Below are 16,872 nucleotides of genomic sequence, written 5' to 3'. Positions count from 1 at the left end.
TTGCTTCACTAACGTTGAACACAGGCCAACAGTGCCTGAATGGAGCTTATCCTGCACACATATTTTCCTCCATAAGGCACATCACACCTTCCTTGAGCTTGGGAACAGGAGATAGGACTTGAGTACCACGCTTCAGGGCTATTTTAAACCACAAAATAACCAACAAAAAGCACAAAAGATGTCCATAAGATGTTGGGTCCATGCCAGCAGTCCTTGAAGTCTGGTCCTATCTAAGATGTACATGAGCATGTTCAGTTCACGCCAAGTGATCTGTACTGCACATTGAAGACCTTGTGGCACAGACCAGATGTTCTGTAAGGGACTCAGATGTTTCAGTGCTGTGTACACATCCACAGATGACCACAAAAGCACTTGCAGGTATTGACTTTGAGGGTTACAAATTTTAGCAAGTAGGCAAATTCACAAATACAGGCTAATAATTGATAAATGTCAGATGGTACTAAATGCTATGGAGAAAAGTGATGGGCAGATTATTTTAGACCAGGTGGACTTGGAAGGGGGGTGACATTTGAACAGGTCCTTCAGTGAAGTTAAGGAATTGACCATGTGACTGAATGAAGGGCATTATCTAGGAAGAACGAAGCCCTGAGGTGTGAGGGTGCTTGGCATGATTGAGAACAGGGAAGAGGCCAGTGTGAACAGTGAGCAAGGAAAGGAGAATTAGAACATCGGGTTAAAGAGGTTGGCAGAAACCAGATCACATATGGTTCCCGAAAATAACAGGAAGCCACCAGAAGTTTCCAAACAAGGGAATGACACAATCTAGTCAAGAGGTTTTAAAAGATCACTGGGGTTGTCAGAATGGAAGTGCTAGTTTGTGACAGTCTCAGTTCAGACAGCTGTGGAGGTGATAAACAGCTGGACCACTGTTGCATTTCAGAGGTGGAGCCAGCAGGTCAACTTGATGGTTGACTGCAGGGTAGAAAGAGGATGCAAAGAGGGAGCTCAGATTTCGTTGCCTGAACAAACACATGGGTGGTTCTGTCTACTGAGATGGGACAGACTCAGGAAGGAAAACCTTTAAAGGAAAGAATTTATTCAATTTTGGATGCGTTCCCTTTCCTGGGTGATCAGAAGATAGGGTTTCCTAGCTGGGAAGGCAAAACATCTGTGATGGTGGGAACTATAATCACTGATGCGCATATCCAGGAAGTGCACAAACAAGGTGTATGCTCTGTGAGTGAGCAGCTGCACCCGGAGTCGTATCAAGGCCAGGGAGCAAGATCCTCACCTTCGACCAGCTGGCCCTGGACTCCCCCCAAGGGCTGTGGCACTGTCCTCCTTTCTGGTCTTCTCAAGGGCGGGGAGAGGTGTACAGGCATTTCGGCAAGGCCTCAGGAACCCTGCATAGCCACACCAAACCCTTTGTACACTCCAAGGGCGGGAAGTTTGAGTGCACCAGAGGCCAACCGTGGCTACAAGAACTAACCCTTGACTCTGCTGCTGCTGCTGCTAAGACGCTTCAGTCGTGTCCAACTCTGTGCGACCCCATAGACAGCAGCCCACCAGGCTCCCCCATCCCTGGGAGTCTCCAGGCAAGAACACTGGAGTGGATTGCCATTTCCTTCTCCAATGCATGAAAGTGAAAAGTGAAAGTGAAGCCGCTCAGTCGTGTCCGACTCTTCGCGACCCCATGGATTGCAGCCAACCAGTCTCCTCCATCCATGGGATTTTCCAGGCAAGAATACTGGAGTGGGTTGCCGTTTCCTTCTCCAACCCCTGACTCTACTTTGTTATTAAAAAGATTTTGGATGCTAAAAAAAATAAAATTGGATGCGTTAAGTGTAAGATACCTATTAGACTTCCAAGTGGGGAGAATAGGGAAGTGGATCTACAGCACTGGGGCTCGAGAGGGGACTGCTGGAGAGACCCATCTAGAATGGCGAGTGCACGGATCCTATTTGATTCCATGATGTAGTGCGTGCCTGCTAAGTCGATTCAGTCATGTCCGACTCTGCAACCCTATGGACTGCAGCCCCCCAGGCTCCTCTGTCCATGGGATTCTCCAGGCAAGAATACTGGAGTGGGTTGCCATGCCCTCCTCCAGGGGATCTTCCCAACCAACCCAGGGATTGAACCCACGTCTCTTAGGTCTGCTGCATTGGCAGGCAGGTTCTTTACCACCAGCACCACCTGGCAGGTGGGGTCATTGAGGGAGTTAAAACAGCTCTGGGGAAAGAAGAGGGCAGTTAAGAGGAAAACCAGATGAGTGGTGTCCTGAAAATCAAGGGAAGAGCTGTCAGGGGAAGGCTGCCCACTGGCCAGGTGCCGCCGAGCAGTAGAGAAACACGAAGACCGAGACTTGACGTTGGCCTCGGCACCAGGGACGCCCTTGGTAACTTAGCCAGGACAGTTCAGTGCAGCTGTGAGGACAAGAGTGAATGGGTTCAAGCGAGAAGGGACGGTGAGAAAGGGCAGATACACATCCCATTCTTTTGGACCATTTGCTTGACACCTGGTAGGGGAATGATGCAAGGTCAAGGTTTTTCATGTTTTTAAGATGGGAGATGTTATCACATGTTTAAGTGAGAGCCCAAGGGTTCCAGAAAGACAAATGGATGTTGTAAATGAGAGAAGGGACAATTGCAGGAGCAGATTTCTCTGGGATGAGATCCAAGACCAGAAGAGGGTGTGACCCTAAGAGCTAGAAGAGTTTATCCATTTTAGTACCAGGGAAAACAAAGTATATAGGTACTGTCATCAGAAGATTTGAAGATTAGGGGATAAGGAGGGTCTTGTGATTCTTTTCTCAAGAAAGGAAAAGCTGTGGGCCTGAGGGGAGAGAGAGTCAAAGATGGAAAAAGATTTGAGTCTCCAGTGCTAAATGAACAGGACCATGCAGTAGGCTCGCTAGGCAGTGCTCAGAACCCTCCAGAAGTCTACGGTTGTAAACTCTACTGAGACCAGCTAAAATGGTTGTTTATTTTTCTCCAACCATGTGTGCGGCTCGGGTGCAGGACTGAGAATAGATGGGAAGTTAGAGTTAGCTAAAGTTAGAGGCTTTGTCAGACAAACGACACAGAAGAGAAAGGAGTTCAGGTTTTAGGCAAGAAAATGATTATAGTAAAGGATAAGGAGGGAGGGTTAGGAGGGACATGGGATAAGGGATGGTCATTCAAAAAGTGGTGGCAGACCTCCATGGACTGGAGGTGGGTTCAGAGAATGCTGGAGTGGGACTCATGGAGGAAGTAAGCTGGGTAGAAAGTGGTATGCTTGAACCTGAGCTTTCAGACACAGTGCACTGATCTGTGATGACAGGGTCTGAAGGATGACAAGGGAGGTACAAGGCCAAGGTTGGGTCAGGAGCTGAGGACAAGTGAGGAGACATAGGAACCAGGAGGCCAAGGTGGTGTGTGGATAGTCTCTGTAGGTGGTGAAAGTGAAGTGAAAGTGAAGTCCCTCAGTTGTGTCTGACTCTGCGACCCCATGGACACCAGGCTCCTCCGTCCATGGGATTTTCTAGGCAAGAATACTGGAGTGGGTTGCTATCTGTAGGTGGTAGAGGCATCTAAATGGTAGACTGTCTTTCTGGCCCTCTTGCTTTTTGCCTCCAGGAGATCCTCACCCCCCTTTCTCCCATCCATGTTCCCTCAAGAAGCACAGAAGAGACACAGGTGGCTGACAGGCACACCAGGACATTTCTGAGTAAAGCAGACCCCCAAAAGGCACTTATATAAATAACTTCTTCACAACAGCCAAGTGCCAAAGTGACAAGGAATCTGGTACTGGAGAAGTTTAATCAGGAGACTAAATGTAACCAAGAAGCAAGAGGTCATTGGGAGAAAAGAGGCTCCTATGAAATACTTCAAATCTCAAAATGAAAATGCGTTTTCTGTTTAGTTACTGCAGGCACTTAATAGCTGGGTCAAGCACCCTTCTTGCCAGTTTTCTCTATTATAACCTTCCCACTGGGTTTGGAGGCAGAGACGATCTAAATATGCTGAGAAGTTCAAGTGTGTCTACAGCTCACCTGATATTTAAAGCCCAAGATGACATAAGCCAGGCCTATTCAGAAGGATGGCAAAATGTTTGAGTTGTAATCTAGAGTCCCACGGATACAGACCTTGTCGTTAGCATAAAGCATCTCTGTGGATGGTCATTAATAGAAAAATTCTATCTTTAAATCTTTAATTCCATATTGAGTTCTTATCCATTGCAGATTGTCACCTCTGTACTAGTACTATACTGAATTCCAATTATCAGGTCAGCCTATATGTGCTAGTACAAGTGAATATATTAGATAATTAAACACAAACTATCATTACACTCAACGTGTACATATAATAATCTATGCTCTACTTTTTCAGCTTATTACTAAGGCAGTTGAGTATCTCCTTATTTTAAAGTGTGTATTTGATTTACTTGTTTCAGAATAACTAGTTTGAGTCATCTTTGACAGACAATAGTTTTTGGTTTGTTTTTACTGCAAAAAAAAAAAAAAGGCTCAATTCCTATGAGAGGGTGACTCATGATAGCAAATACGACAGTTTGCTGGGAGTCATTAACTCCCAAGGAAAGAAATGTAAATTGGTATCTGATGATGGTATAAATCCCTACAGAAGGGACCCTGAAAACATCAGTATATTAAAGCCCTTCACAGAGTACGTCCAGTGGTTCCAGAGTGTTAACAATAGAGCATGCATGCTCAGTCATGTCCGACTCTTTGTGACCCTATGGACTGTAGGTAGCCCACCAGGCTCCTCTGTCCATGGAATTTCCCCGGCAAGAATACTGGAGTGGGTCACCATGCCCTCCTCCAGGGGATCTTCCTGACCCTGGGATCGAACCCGCATCTCCTGCATTGGCAGGCAGATTCTTTACCCCTGAGCCATCTGGGAAGCCCCAACAATAAAACATTAAGTGTTAAAACCTCCAGGCAGCTCTTTTTGTCTCAAGTCCTTTATTACTAATTTTACAAATGTACTTAATTTGTCAGCAAGGAAAAAAAGGGAACTGGCTTCTCTTTGTGACTTGTCAATACTATTAGACTCTTCTAGTTCTTTGTGTTATCTTAAAATCTTAAGTTTAGTAACTTTTCCATATCTAAACACTTTGGATTTGACATGCTTTATGACTTTTATCAGTAATTAGAATACATATTGGATAAAATATAAAACAGGGCCAAGAACCTGCTCCAGAGGCTCTGTGACTCCCTTGGACGCTGTACATAAAAATTTATCAGTGAATGTGTACATTCTGGGGAGAAGAGCTTTAGCTTCCCATTCAGATTTTCATAGGGCTCTGTGAAACCCCAAGTGGTTCGCTGGAAACTCTTAAATAAATGAAAGTGCAAGTCGCTCAGCCGTGTCCGACTCTTTGTGACCCCATGGACTACACAGACCATGGAATTCTCCAGGCCAGAATACTGGAGCAGGTGGCCTTTCCCTTCTCCAGGGGATCTTCCCAACCCAGGGATCAAACCCAGGTCTCCTGCATTGCAGGCAGATTCTTTACCAGCTGAGCCATCAGGGAAGCACATCTTAAATAAATGAAGTTTAACTTAAAATGAAGTTAAACTTAAAAAAAAAAAAAAAGGTTGTTTCTGAGACTAGGTTCTCAATGAACTCCATGGTGGAGAACTGACCACAGGTTAGATAAGCTAAAAATATGGACAATTTATAATTTTTTGAATTTCAAGTTTTCTTTAAGAATCCTCCAAAGTCCCACATCAAGCAAAGGCATCACCATTTTTCTGGGTCCCTCAGGCTTTAACCCTAAAGGAAATCAACTTTGAATATTCATTGGAAGGACTGATGCTGAAGCTGGAGCTCCAATACTTTGGCCACTTGATGCAAGGAACCAACTCACTGTAAAAGACCCTGATGCTGGGAAAGATTGAAGGCAAGAGGAGAAGGGGATGACAGAGGATGAGATGGTTGGATGGCATCACCGACTCAATGGATATGAGTCTGAGCAAACTCAAAGAGATAGTGAAGGACAGGGAAGCGTGGTGTGCTGCAGTCCATGGAGTCACAAAGAGTCAGACATGACTTAGGGTCTGAACACAACAAGCTTTAAATGTGGCCTTCACCCTCACACTTCCCTCCTGTTTCTGTCCCGAAGTTTCAACCAGTCTTCCCTTGAATTCATCCATGCCTTCTTTCCTTTACTCACCTTAGCCCAGAGCCTCACTGCTGCTCTTTTGACATATAAGTGTGTCTCAACTGTCCTCTGATCTCTTATTTCTTATTGATGCTATTGTCAGCCTGGCCACCAAAAATAGATTTCCTTCTGTCCTAAAACAGAAACCTTTAACAGTGACTCCTTTACAGAGTCAAGCCCAGCCTCTTCCCTCAGTCTTCAGGGCCCTTTCGCAAGCTAAGAACATTTTCACTGAACCCTAAGTACACATAGTCCACCCACAACCCCCGCCCACCCCCTCATCTTGTCCTGAAATCTCCCCAGCCTAAAATGTCCCTCCCCTGCCTTGTGCCTTGTCCAGATCTTTCAGGGTCATTTCAAGTCCTCCATGAAGACAGTTCAGCCCATCTAAGTTGCCTTCTTTCTTCAGGGCCAGGGGACATTTTTCTGTGTTCCTCATGCTGACCCTTGGTCATATGCATTTTTATGTGACTGTTGGCCTCTGTGAACCACATACCCAGGAAGGCAGGGATGGCTCTGGTCCTGAGTGTGTGCCATGGGACAGGCCTGTGCTAGGTGAGCGAGCAGTGTGAATAAAGGCATGGTTCCTCCTCTCAAGAGATCACAGTCCCTTTTAGGGGACAAGTAACTCCCTGGTTGCAGGGTGCTATGATGAATCGCGGAGGACGGGCATCTATATCAAATGGAAGCAGTGTTGGGGAGGCTTCCCCAGGGGTAGCTTCTCAGCAGATGTGACCCAAGTAAGCAGAGATGGGGAAGGGCACGCTGGGCAGATGGACAGACATCTGGCCAGGAAGAGGGTGTAAGGCAGACTGGACCTTTCAAAGAACTCCTGGTTAAGTGCTTATAACCTCTAAAAGGTTTCATTCGGAAACAGGGTGAAGGGAATCCTCTGGATCCTAAAATGATCATTAATATGGTCTCTTCCTTCAAGGAGCTTAGAGCCTAGTGTAAATATACTCAGCTTCAAAGTGGAAGGATCCGTCACTTCAGTTAACAAAATATTACAGCTTCTTCATCTTGAAATGTGAGACTCAATTTGAACAGTCTGTAAATGATCTTATGACATAATTCCACCTCCACCCCCCATTCTCTTGTTTCCACTGTAAGCTATCCTGAAGTGTAGATGGAAAGTCTGGAATTTCCAGGAGCTTCAGAAAGGCTCCTAGCTAAGAACATTTGGGTGGGGCGGGGGTAGGGGTTGGGGGGACGGGCTACTGTTATTCTGTCTGGAATCCCACCAAAAGTGCAATGTTGTGTCTTCTTCCTGAGGGCTCCTAACAAGGCGGTGGAGGATATTTTATCATCGACAGTAACTTGATAAATAGTTGTCAGCCAGCATTTGTCAAAGCATTCCCTAAGAGACACCCTAGTGAGATAGTTTAACAGTTCCTTCTTCTGGGTCTCTAAAGTCTATTCATGGTAGGTACATCCCAGAGAAAAAGCACCTAACTACTGAGCACCAAGTGACCTCAGTCTTGGCAGGAATGAATTACAGCCTCATGTTATCATATTGTCATGTGGTTCCCTATCTTTATAGAAAATCGTATGTATACAGTGTTAATGTCAATTACTTCTCAATAAAATCAGAAAAAAATAGGAAATCGTGTGTTAATCATCTGCTTGAAAAATATTCGCGTCTTCTGTGCGATGAGTTGAAAACACGTCGTTTGAGATTTTTTAACAGGAACCTCTACACTTTCTAATTTCAGGAAAAATTCTGCTGGGAGTCTAAACAAAGTGAACAGTTAAGGCCTTTTGCCTAGATTGAAGTCCTGGGTCCAAAAGCTAGATAGAGCACAGCTTAATTCAGCCCACAGTGGCTTGGGATGAATTGTGCCTCCACAGTCTGAGATGTCTCCTCTTGCCTGTTTGCATCTGCACGGCTCCTCCAATCTTTCTGGCTGCACATAAGGCAAAATTGCATAACCACTTTGCCTTTCGGCTGGTATCAGGTTTTCCTAGAGAAACCAATGGTTATTTATTCATTCACCTGCCAATGAGCAATTGCGTGTTTGGGGTTTGTTTTTGCCATTGCAGTGTCTGCTGTTGATGAACAAGGTGGGGCAGGTCTCCTGGACCATGGGTGCACGTTTCCCCCACATACTCGTTTGAACTAGAATGAGCAAACCACGCCGCAGCAGCGTCGCTCCCGGATTCACCGGCACCGAACACCATTAACTGGACGTCGTCTTCCTTTGTCCTAGAAGCGTCGCAGTATCGCTCCATTAAAAAAATCTCCCTGTTGCCGTTTTAAAATGAATTTTCCCATAGAGGAAAAACAAAACGCTACCGTCCCTGGGTGGGCTCGAACCACCAACCTTTCGGTTAACAGCCGAACGCGCTAACCGATTGCGCCACAGAGACCGAGCTATCGGGGCTGCGCTGCGGTGTGTACAGATTTCCGCGGCCGCAGAGGCTCCCTAGCTGCCCGGGGCGTTGCCTCGCGGGCACCTCGGAGAAGCGCGCCGAGGAGGCGGCGGGAGGAGCCGGGCGGCAGGCGGACATTCGGGCGGAGCCGCGGGGGCTCCTCGGGGGGCAGGGCGCCGCCCGCAGACCCCGCCCCCCGGAGCCGGCCATGGCCCCGCCCCCTGCATCTGGCCCCGCCCCCCGGAATCGGAGCCGGCCCCGCCCCGGCGACTCGGGGGTCGGCTGCGCCCCCTTCCCTCTCCCTGTTCGCGCGGGAAGGTGGCGGCCGCGCGCGGTGACCGTGACCGCGACCCCGGCGACAGGGCGCCTGGACGCAGGGGCTGGACCAAGTGAGGTCGCCCGTGCTCCCTCGCCGGAGCTGAGAGGAACATGGATTTTGCCCCCAACCACCAACACCCTCCCAAATTATGACACCACAGATCCGCGGTGTGAATTTGCCATATGCAGTTCTGTGCTTGGTGCATGGAAAGATTTTTCCACCTGCAAGAACCACTGTTTGCCCTCTTTGGGTGGAGGGGGAGGCTAGGGCCCGCGCTGAGAATGCATGGTTTGGGGGACATCAGAACGGCCTTTATGGAGGGAGTGGCAATTCGGATACGCCCTGACGCTTGAAGTGGTCACTGCAGGCCCCCGGCTTTCCCTGACTTCTGCACTGAGGCCTTGGAAGCCCCCTCACCCCCGCCCGCCCCGCTCCACGGAGGAGGGGAGTGCGGGCCTTAGCTTGGTGCCACACCCTGAGAACTGCCTGAAGTCAGATCTCTAGAGCTCCTTTGGGCTCAGCTCCCCTGTGCCCTCAGCGCACCGAAAAGGAAATTTCACTCTAGCTCTCCACGTGCCAAATCCAGTCTAGTGTGTGTTCCTGTTTCCGTTCGGTTTACCTGGGAGGGGCCTTCCTCCAACTCTGGCTCCTGCTTTCCTCTCCCATCCCTCCTCCCTTCCTCCTAGTTCTTCTTTTCTCATCATTTTAACGGTGTTTATTTTTAAAGCACACAGTTCAGTGACAATAATACACTCAAATTGCTGTCAACCATTACCATCACCCATCTCCAAAACTAAAACTCTGCACCCAGTAAACACTCCTGTGGAGTATGTGTGTGCTCAGTCGTGTCTGACTCTCTGCAACCCTGTGCACTGTAGCCTGCCAGGCTCCTCCTTCCATGGGATTCTCCAGGCAAGAATACTGGAGTGGCTTCCCTTTTCCTGCTCCAGGGGATCTTCCTGACCCCTGGATTGAACCTGCATCTCTTGATTCTCCTGAATTGGCTGATTTTTTTTTTTTTTTTTAAACCACTGAGACAGCTGGGAATCCCAAACCTGGCAACCACCATTCTACTTTCTGTGTCTAGGAATATGGCTACCTTCGGTCCACTCTGGAGAAGGCAATGGCACCCCACTCCAGTACTCTTGCCTGGAAAATCCCATGGATGGAGAAGCCTGGTAGGCTGCAGTCCATGGGGTTGCTAAGAGTCAGATATGACTGAGTGACTTCACTTTCACTTTTCACTTTCTTGCATTGGAGAAGGAAATGACAACTCACTCCAGTGTTCTTGCCTGGAGAATACCAGGGACGGGGGAGCCTGGTGGGCTGCCATGTATGGGTCACACAGGGTCGGACACGACTTAAGCGACTTAGCAGCAGCAGCAGCAGCTGGTGGAATTGTACAGTACTTGTCCTGCCTTGTTTCACTTAGCATGTCTTCAGAGTTCATCCACATTGTTACATAAGTTGAAATTTCCCTCTCAAGGCGGAATTCAACCCTAACCCTTTTTAAGGCTGAGTCATATTCCGCTGTGTGTATGCACTACATTTTCTTTACCCCTTCCTCAGTTGATGGACGCCTGGGTTGCTCCCACATTTTTGTGGTTGTGAATAATGCTACAGTGAACACAGATGTGCACGTATCTCTTTGAGTCCTTACTCTTATTTCTCTGGGGTAACATATCCAGAAATACAATTGATGAATCATATGGCAGTTCAGTTTTTAATTTTTCATACCATTTTTCACAGCAGCTGCACATTTCACATTTGTCCACCAACAATGCTCAGAAGTTTCTATTTCTCCACATCCTTGCCAACACTTGCTGTTTTCTTTCCCTCTTCCTTTCTCCTTTCCTTCCTCCCTCCCTTTTTTCTTTCTTTCTCTTTCCTCCCCCCTCCTTCTTCCTCTCTCTCTCCTTTCTCCCTCCTTTCTCCTTCTTCCTTCTTTCCTCCATCCCTTCCTTACTTTCTGTAATAGCCATCCTGATGGAAGTGAAGTGTTCTCATTGTGGTTTTGATTTGCATTTCCCTAGTGATTAGCACCACCAGGGCTTCCCTGGTGGCTCAGAGGTTAAAGCATCTGCCTGGTATGCAGGAGATCCAGGTCCGGAGACCCGGGTCCAATATCTGGGTTGGGAAGATCCCCTGGAGAAGGAAATGGCAACGCACTCCAGTACTCTTGCCTGGAGAATCCCATGGAGGGAGGAGCCTGGTAGGCTACAATCTATGGGGTCGCAAAGAGTTGGACACGACTGAGCGACTTCACTCACTCAGTGATTAGTGATGTTGAGCATATTTTCTGATCCTTCTTTTGGGTTCTCTGACCCTTCTTCTGCTTGCTTCCTTCTAGGTAGAGCCAGCTTTGCTTCTCTTAGGAGAAAGCTCTGAGTGATGGAGGCCAGTTTCTGACAAAGGGGGTAGGGAAAGACTAAGGGAAGCTGCAGAGTTGAGCCTGTGCTGTGCAAGGAGAGGAAATGAAGGAGGAATCTGCTGAGCAGGACTGTCTAGAGACCTTGTTTTGTTTATCTGTGTTGGGCAACTTTTGGAGTCAGTTATGTTTGATCTGGTTCTGTTTAGGAAAACATAACTGCCTGCTGTCATGTTTAATCTGGAGTTCATTTATGTATATGGTGCTTATGCGTGGCCTACAGGTGAAGAAGGAATTGGTGAACTCCATCTTGGAATTATTGGAGCAGATTAGGTTTTCCAACCTGCACCTTTAAAAGTTAGCTTTTTATGCTAATTTAATGGAATTTTCCATTTGCACTTTCAGTTTCTCCTCAGGGACTGTGAGACTTCTTTTGGCCACCTTGCAGTGTTTACAAGGATCTTAGTTTCTTGACCAGGGATTGAACCTATGCCCCCTGCAGTCCTAACCACTGGACCTCCAGGGAATCCCCAGGACTGTGGGAAATTCTAATTTAAGTGTTTAAATGATGATCCCTATCCCTCACCACCCGCTTGTGATTCCTCTTAGAAACACAGTGATACCTTTCAGATGTATAAGAAATAGAATTCTATCTTTCTGTGATTCCGTTCAATTCCTCTTTTGATTTCCTGTTCTGCTGCTGCTTAAGAAACAATCTCTGTCAATTCAGGATTCCCTCTATCCCCTTCTCTGGAGTTGTTTCCAAGTGCTGAGGATTTGGTGGGCAGTCCTCATTTGCTCCTGAGTCACATGTGCACACAGGTTGCTGAAAAGGCAGTTTTGCTACTATTGAGGGTCCCACTCCTTTCCCCATTGAGGGAAAAGACTCTCTTGTGAAATTGCCTGTTGCATCATCATTCCATATAGTCACTCCTGGCACAATGCTGGCACTCCTGTCTGCTTATGGGATCTGTTATGGACTAAATGTTGTGTTGCCTCAAAGTTCACATGTTGGAATCTATTTGCCACTGTGATGGTATTTGGAGGTCAGGCCTTTGGGAGGTATTTTGGTGGGGATGTCATGAATGGGATTAGTGCCCTTTTAAGAGGCTGGAGAGATAGCTCCGTCTTTTTCCGTCATGTCAGGGTACAACTAGAGATCAGCAGTCTGCAATACGGAAGGCCCTCACTAAAGCCTGATCCTGCTGGCACCCTGATCTTGGACTTCCAGGCTGCACAACTGTGAGAAGTCCATTTGAGTTGTCTGTCAATCACCCAGGTTATGGTACTTTGGTACAGAAGCCTGAGCTAAGACAAGACCTCAAACTTCTCTTTTCTCATCAGCCCCACCCACACACCCCCATGTCTCCAGCCCCAGACTGTGGGATGTTCAATGGTTTAAAATTTTAGAGGCACCTGCATAGAAGGGAAACAAGGAAATAACCACTGAATGTGCTCGAGTCCCAGCTGAAAGTTTAAAGGTTTTCTTTCAGTCATACTTGTTTGAAAATATTATCAAATTTTCTCCATTAGATTGAGCTCTGGGGTGTCTCTTGCTTCATATTCTTGTGAATACAATGGTTTTCTGAAGAGAAGGTGGCATTAAGGGACCAGTTATGTTTAAGTAATTATAGGTACTTATCTAACTAGAAAACCGGTGTTCCAGAAGCTAGGTGATTGTGTCCATTGAAATGACACCCTCGACTAGGAGCTTCCACTAAGAGGTAGGGCCTCCAAGGACAGAGATTTCAGTCGACTTTGTTCTCTGCTGAATCCCAGCACCTGCCACGGTGCTCAGCACACAGCAGGTGCTCAAAGTAACTCCATGCAGAAGAGATGAGTAAATGAAAACAACAGCCTAAAGGAAACTGGAAAAAATATGCGGAAAAAATTAACTTCCTAACACACATGGAACAACAGTTCCAAATAGGAAAAGGAGTCCGTCAAGGCTGTATACTGTCACCCTGCTTACTTAACTTCTATGCAGAGTACATCATGAGAAATGCTGGGCTGGAAGAAGCACAAGCTGGAATCAAGATTGCTGGGAGAAATATCAATCACCTCAGGTATGCAGATGACACCACCCTTATGGCAGAAAGTGAAGAGGAACTCAAAAGCCTTTTGATGAAAGTGAAAGAGGAGAGTGAAAAAGTTGGCTTAAAGCTCAACATTCAGAAAACGAAGATCATGGCATCTGGTCCCATCACTTCATGGGAAATAGATGGGGAAACAGTGGAAACAGTTTCAGACTTTATTTTTGGGGGCTCCAAAATCACTGCAGATGGTGACTGCAGCCATGAAATTAAAAGACGCTTACTCCTTGGAAGGAAAGTTATGACCAACCTAGATAGCATATTCAAAAGCAGAGACATTACTTTGCCAACAAAGGTTCGTCTAGTCAAGGCTATGGTTTTTCCTGTGGTCATGTATGGATGTGAGAGTTGGACTGTGAAGAAGGCTGAGCGCCGAAGAATTGATGCTTTTGAACTGTGGTGTTGGAGAAGACTCTTGAGAGTCCCTTGGACTGCAAGGAGATCCAACCAGTCCATTGTGAAGGAGATCAGCCCTGGGATTTCTTTGGAAGGAATGATGCTAAAGCTGAAACTCCAGTACTTTGGCCACCTCATGCGAAGAGTTGACTCATTGGAAAAGACTCTGATGCTGGGAGGGATTAGGGGCAGGAGGAGAAGGGGATGACAGAGGATGAGATGACTGGATGGCATCACTGACTCAATGGACGTGAGTCTGAGTGAACTCTGGGAGTTGGTGATGGACAGGGAGGCCTGGCGTGCTGAGATTCATGGGGTCACAAAGAGTCAGACACAACTGAGTGACTGAAGTGAACTGAATATATAAAGAAGATTTATCAATTAATATGGGAAATACCTCTTTAAAAATTTATTTATTTATTGACCACACCATGTGGCCTGTGGGATCTTAGTTCCCCAACCAGTAATTGAACCCAGATCTTTGGGAGTGAGAGCAACAGAGTCCTAACCATTGGACCACCAGGGAATTCTCAAAAACTACCTCTTTACAACTCAACTTAAAAAAAGGGGTGGGGGGCAAACAAAAGTTGAGACATGAGCAGAAGATTCTGAACTTACAAGTTATCGAAATTAAATGAAGTAAAAATTTTCTTTTTCTCAAATAGCAAAGCAGAAAAAGAGATATTACTAAAATTTTTATCAAGGACATCATTAGGGTCCACTGTTATACAGCACTGATCAAGTAAACTTGGGCTATTATTTCTGGATAGTAGATTGGTAAAAGAAACACTGAACAATGTCTAAATTCTATATTTAGAAATCTGTCCTAAGAAAGTGACCAAGGATATGACCCAGGTTTTAAGTATATCATCACAGTATTATTTATGATAGTGATAAATAGGAAGGAAGTGGCAACACACTCCAGTATTCTTGCCTGGGAAATCCCATGGACAGAGTAGCTTGGTAGGCTACAGTCCATGGGTTCACAAAAAAGAGTTGGACATGACTTGGCAACTCAACAACAGTAAAACAGGAAACAACTTAAATGTCCAGCAACAGGAAAAAATGATAAATTGCAGTATATTGAGAAAATAGAATATTAAATATATAGACATTAAAAATAATGTTTTGAAATATACAGTCAGTCCTGGTAAGTTGTTGTTTAGTCAATAAGCCATGTCCGACTCTCTGTCACCCCATGGACTGCAGCCCGCCAGGCTCCTCTGTCCATGGGATTTCCCAGGCAGGAATACTGAAGTGGCTTGCCATGCCCTCCTCCAGGGGATCTTTCCGACCCAGGGATCGAACCTGCATCTCCTTAGTTGCAGGCGATTCTTTACTGCTCCACCACTGGGGAAGGACATAGTCTTGGTAAAGTGTTACATTAAAAAAAAAAGCTACAGAATCCTATAATTCTAAGAATAGTATTTTCAAAGAATGTTTGACAATGGGCTATGATGAAATGTTAAGTGAAAAGGTCAGATGAAGAACTATGTCACTGTGATAACTCACAGCTGCATATTCTATGTGTCTCATGCTATTAGACACGCTTATATATAACATCTCATTTTAGCCCATAGCAATCCTGTGGGGCAGACATCATTACTTCTTCTAATTTTGCAGGTGGGGAATGGGAGCAGAGAGCTTCTGTTCAGGTTCTAGAGCTTGTGAGTGTAGAGCTGGGTTCCAGACCCAGACTCACGTTCCATCAGTCACACTTGTAACTTGACCCACACAGCTTCTCACATTGCCTATACAGTATGAGCACAAATTGTGTGTGTGTGTGTGTTTATACATGAGTAGTGGTTATGGGTATCTCTGAATGGTGATTTTAATTTTCTTCTTTCTCCCTTTCCACTACTTCCTCAAACATTTGCAGCAAGCAGTACTTATAAAGAGCCAGTGATGAAAGGTGGCAGAAGCAGTTTCCTAAATTGCAGATAGAGGGTGGTAGGTGGTTATTCTTGGCCGATCTTCTCCGTCTTGGGGCAGAGGAGTGCCAGCCTGTGAGGTGGTAATGTGCATAGTCCTGTGTCTGCACAGGTGGGTCTCTGCCAAGCCCCGTATGCCCATCAGCTGGTCTCTTTTCTCCAACTCTTTCACCTGCCTCAGAAAGAGTGTCTGAGGGACAGTAGATTCCTGTGGGGAATTTTACAATGTGCAACTCTTTAGTAATGAATATGCTTTCATTTAAGAACTGATCCTTGAAATTTTGGGCTTCCCAAGTGGTGGTCGTGTTGTTCAGTCGCTAAGTTGTGCCTGACTGTTTGTGACCACATGGACTGCAGCACACCAGGCTTCCCTGTCCTTCAGTGTCTCCGAGAGTTTGCTCAAATTCGTGTCCATCGAGTCAGTGATACCAGGTAACCATCTTAGCCTCTGCCTCCCTCTTCTCCTTTCACCTTCAGTCTTTGCCAGCATCAGGATCTTTGCAGGTAGTTCAGTGGTAGAGTCTACCTGCCAGCATAGGAGACTAAGTACGATCCTTGGGTTGGGAAAATCTCCAGCAGGAGGAAATGGCAACCCATTCCAGTATTCTTGCCCGGGAAATCTCATGGACAGAGGAGCCTGGTGGGCTACAGACCATGAAGTCACAAAAAGTTGGATACAACTTAGCAACTGAGCATGCGTGCACTTGAGATTTTAGATCACTTCTACATTCTTAAAAAAATTTTTTTGAACTGATTTTTTTTCTTCTTTTACAATGAATTAATTTCATTTAGGAAGGATAACCCAACCTATAGGGGAATATTAAGACTTTAAAAAATTTGTAAGTTTAGTATGAAATATTTAATGCATTTAGGGCTGCATGGAAGTTAGCAGCTATTTATTGAATCTCATAAGGAACCGGGTTAGTTGCTTCAAAGATTTTCCTTCTTTCAGAGACCTTCCAAGACATCAGTCATGTCCACAGATCATTTTAATCTACTTTGGCAAGTAGGAGATCTATTAAAAAGGTTCAAGGCAGTAAGTGAGAACCAGGGGTAAGTAATTAAGGCATCTGAGGCAAGAGTCTGGAAAATCCCATGGATGGAGGAGCCTGGTAGGCTGCAGTCCATGAGGTCGCTGGAGTCAGCCACGACTGAGCAACTTCACTTTCACTTTTCACTTTCATACATTGGAGAAGGAAATGGCAACCCACTCCAGTGTTCTTGCCTGGAGAATCCCAGGGACGGGGGAACCTGTTGGGCCGCCATCTATGG

At 46.1% G+C, this 16,872-nt stretch overlaps 1 non-coding gene across 1 annotated transcript; it reads right to left on the bottom strand.

Annotated features, from left to right (window-relative positions):
- Positions 1-8,416: 8,416 nt before the first annotated feature.
- Positions 8,417-8,490, bottom strand: TRNAN-GUU. Its single transcript has one exon. It is a non-coding gene; the product is annotated as a tRNA-Asn (tRNA).
- Positions 8,491-16,872: the final 8,382 nt, after the last annotated feature.

The sequence above is a fragment of the Bos indicus x Bos taurus genome, chromosome 12 (assembly GCF_003369695.1).
Source record: "Bos indicus x Bos taurus breed Angus x Brahman F1 hybrid chromosome 12, Bos_hybrid_MaternalHap_v2.0, whole genome shotgun sequence".
In the NCBI taxonomy this organism is placed as follows: Eukaryota; Metazoa; Chordata; class Mammalia; order Artiodactyla; family Bovidae; genus Bos; species Bos indicus x Bos taurus.
This window is presented reverse-complemented; position numbering and strand designations above follow the sequence as displayed.